This window comes from Hylobates moloch, unplaced genomic scaffold (genome assembly GCF_009828535.3).
Source record: "Hylobates moloch isolate HMO894 unplaced genomic scaffold, HMol_V3 SCAFFOLD_10, whole genome shotgun sequence".
Lineage (NCBI taxonomy): Eukaryota > Metazoa > Chordata > Mammalia > Primates > Hylobatidae > Hylobates > Hylobates moloch.
In genome coordinates, this window is record NW_026652285.1 from 35,969,620 (window position 1) to 35,973,842 (window position 4,223).

A 4,223-nucleotide genomic window follows, 5' to 3' on the forward strand; every position below is an offset into this window, starting at 1 on the left:
CATCTCCACAAAAAATAAAAGATAAAAAATTAGCCAGGGGTGGTGGTGTGTGCCTGTAGTCCCAGTTATTAGGAGACTGAGGCAGGAGGATTGCTTAAGCCTGGGAATTTGAGGCTGCAGTGAGCTATGATTGCATCACTGCATTTCAGCCTAGGTGACAGAGTGAGACCCTATCTTTTTTTTATTATTTATTTTTTATAGCAGAGACTAGCAAACAATACAGTCAGCATGGCTAAAGGTGACCCCAAGAAACCCAAGGGCAAGATGTCTGCTTATGTCTTCTTTGTGCAAATGTGCAGAGAACATAAGAAAAACTCAGAGATCTCTGTCAATTTTGCAGTTTTCCAAGAAGTGCTCTGAGAAGTCAAAGACAATGTCTGGGAAAGAAAAGTTGAAATTATAACATAGCAAATGGGGATAAAGAATGCAGTGACAGGGAAATGAAGGATTACAGATCAGCTAAGGGAGGCAAGAAGAAGGACCCTAATGCCCCCAAAAGGCCACTGTCTGAAGTTTTCCTGTTCTGTTCAGAATTGTGCCCCAAGATCAAATCCAGAAACCCTGACACCTCCATTGGAGATGTGGCAAAACAAACAAAGTTGGGTGAGATGCAGAATAACTTAGGTGACAGTGAAAAGCAGCCTGACATCACTAAGGCAGTGAAGCTGAAGTATAAGAAGGATGTTGCTGACTATAAGTCTAAAGGAAAGTTTGATGCTGCAGAGGGCCAGTCCCGCTAAAGTTGCCAAGAAAACGTTGGAAGAGTCAGATGAAGAAGAGAAGAAGGACGAATTAAAAAAAAAAAAAAAACTGTCTCCTTGTGAATACCTTAGAGTAGGGGAGCACTGTTACCAACACATCCCTTATTTGAGAAGTGTCTGTTACCCTCACTAGGTTTAATTATAAAATTTGATTACCATGGGAGGGAAACATCACACACTGGGGCCTGTCGGAGTGGGGGTCTGGGGGAAGGAGAGCATGAGGAGAAATACCTAATATAGATGATGGGTTGATGGGTCCAGCAAACCACCATGGGACAAGTATATGTAGGTAACAAACCTGCATGTTCTGCTCATGTACCCCAGAGCTTGAAGTATAATAAAAAAATGAAAACTTAAAAAAAAAATTAAAAAGATATTTGAGAGGTTTCTAGTTTGTGGCAATTCTGTATAAGTTGCTACAAACATCAGCATACGGGTTTTGTGTGGATACACATTTACACTTCTTTTGAATAAATACATAGGAGTGGGATTCCTGGGTTGTATGGTAAAAGAAAAAAAATTGATTACCATCATAGTGTAGTCTCTCAAAGTGCTCTAGAAATTATCAGTGGTTCACATGAAGTGGCCATGAGTGTCCGTAGCATCCTGAAACTGTATCAAAGTTGTATGTATTTCCAAAAATTTTTTAAATGGAAAGGTACTCTTGTGTTCCTCTTACTCTGTGCACTTTGCTGCTGGTGGGACAAAGCATTTAAAGATGTTTCTGGCATTTTAATTTTTAAGGTAGTGTTAACTATGTGGTTATTGGCTAGAAATTCTGAGTTCTCAATTGTATATATCTGTAGTTTGGAAGAACAAAACAACGGAGACAAACTCTTGATGCTCCTTGCCTGGTGTTGAGGCTGTGAAGGAAGATGACTTTTGAAGGAGCTGTAGCTCAGGGTGTGCACCATCAGGTTGGACCTGTTGTCTCTGCAGTGGGCATCCATTTAGGTTCAGGTTGTCTCCTTTCTATGTATAGTGACATAGCATTCTGCTGCCATTCTTAGCTGTGGACAAAGGGGGTCAGTGAGATGATAAGTGTTTGTGGATTTTTTTGTTTGTTTTTAGTTAAGTGTGGTAGTTTCTAAACTGCTTTTAAAAAAATAACTGTAGAAGTTTTTTCCTTCTATTCTTCAAATGCATTCCCTTCTAATGCATTGTCAGCAAACCGAAGAGCCACTGTATCAATGAACGTTTAAGAACCTTCTGTAGTTAAAGACGATTTGCAATGTTCTGTTTTTTTATGTTTAGAATGCTGAAATATTTTTAAAATAGTGTTACATTAAACAAAGCAGGTGATGCTAATTCTATTACTCATGCACAACTATTTTTCAAATATTGTTGAGAGAAGAATTTAGGGAATGAAGCCCAGGTAGCATTTTAATACTTAAAAAAGAAATCTGCCACATGACTTTAAACTTGGTAAACTTCTCATACATAAGTCTATTTTCACTAAAATTCAAATAAAATAAAATGTTTCCAGAATATGTAGGTGGGTGTTTTTGGAGACAGATAGGAGAGGGAATAGGGCCCTTTAGAGATAATTTTCTCTGGATGAATGATTAAGCACTAGAATGAATATCATAGTCAAAGTCTAGCATCATTTGTTTTACTGATGCTGCTTCATTTAGGCAAAATGCCTCTTTATATCTTAGGCAATTAGGCAATGCATTAGAAGAATAGCTAGAAGGAAAAAATAGATGAGAGAGTCATTTCAGTGAAGCTGGGGAGTGAACAGATATTTAACTTACTCTCAGATTCATTAGACTTAGAGTCTATTAGTATAAAATGCAGAACCAACGTCATGTAAATACATTTATTGTACTTAAATAAATAAAGGATCACTTTCAAAAATGCCAGATGTTCTGTATTTCTGTGGTGGCAATATAAATCTGAAGTTTAGCTATGCCAAACGTATGTCAGAAATACACATTTGTTTAAGAAAGTCACAAACTTTTTTTAAAAAAAGCACTTTGAATACTGCATTCTTTTTATTTTATTTTATTTTATTTTTTATTTTTTGTTATTCTTTAGGTTTTAGGGTACATGTGCACAATGTGCAGGTTTCTTACATATGTATCCATGTGCCATGTTGTTTTGCTGCACCCATTAACTCATCATTTAGCATTAGGTATATCTCCTAATGCTGTCCCTCCCCCCTCCCCCCACCCCACAACAGTCCCCGGAGTGTGATGTTCCCCTTCCTGTGTCCATGAGTTCTCATTGTTCAATTCCCACCAATGAGTGAGAATATGCGGTGTTTGGTTTTTTGTCCTTGCGATAGTTTACTGAGAATAATGTTTTCCAGTTTCATCCATGTCCCTACAAAGGACATGAACTCATCATTTTTTATAGCTTCAGAGTATTCCATGGTGTATATGTGCCACATTTTCTTAATCCAGTCTATCGTTGTTGGACATTTGGGTTGGTTCCAACTCTTTGCTATTGTGAATAGTGCCGCAATAAACATACGTGTGCATGTGTCTTTATAGCAGCATGATTTCTAGTCCTTTGGGTATATACCCACTAATGGGATGGCTGGGTCAAATGGTATTTCTAGTTCTAGATCCCTGAGGAATCACCACACTGACTTCCACAATGGTTGAACTAGTTTACAGTCCCACCAACAGTGTAAAAGTGTTCTTATTTCTCCACATCCTCTCCAGCAACTGTTGTTTCCTGAGTTTTTAATGATGGCCATTCTAACTGGCGTGAGATGGTATCTCACTGTGGTTTTGATTTGCATTTCTGTGATGGCCAGTGATGATGAGCATTTTTTCATGTGTTTTTTGGCTGCATAAATGTCTTCTTTTGAAAAGTGTCTGTTCATGTCCTTCGCCTACTTTTTGATGGGGTTGTTTGCTTTTTTCTTGTAAATTTGTTTGAGTTCATTGTAGATTCTGGATATTAGCCCTTTGTCAGATGAGTAGGTTGCCTGTTCACTCTGATGGTAGTTTCTTTTGCTGTGCAAAAGCTCTTTAGTTTAATTAGATCCCATTTGTCAATTTTGGCTTTTGTTGCCATTGCTTTTGGTGTTTTAGACATGAAGTCCTTGCCCACGCCTATGTCCTGAATGGTATTGCCTAGATTTTCTTGTAGGATTTTAATGGTTTTAGGTCTAACATGTAAGTCTTTAATCCATCTTGAATTAATTTTTGTATAAGGTGTAAGGAAGGGATCCAGTTTCAGCTTTCTACATATGGCTAGCCAGTTTTCCCAGCACCATTTATTAAACAGGGAATCCTTTCCCCATTTCTTGTTTTTGTCAGGTTTGTCAAAGATCAGATAGTTGTAGATATGTGGCATTATTTCTGAGGGCTCTATTCTGTTCCATTGATCTATATCTCTGTTGTGGAACCAGTACCATGCTGTTTTGGTTACTGTAGCCTTGTAATATAGTTTGAAGTCAGGTAGCGTGATGCCTCCAGCTTTGTTCTTTTGGCTTAGGATTGACTTGGC

The 4,223-nt window shown here is 38.0% G+C and overlaps 1 pseudogene; it reads left to right on the plus strand.

The window, feature by feature from the left end:
* Positions 1–228: 228 nt before the first annotated feature.
* On the plus strand, positions 229–894 carry LOC116475392 (high mobility group protein B3-like; annotated as a pseudogene).
* The last annotated feature ends 3,329 nt before the right edge of the window (positions 895–4,223 follow it).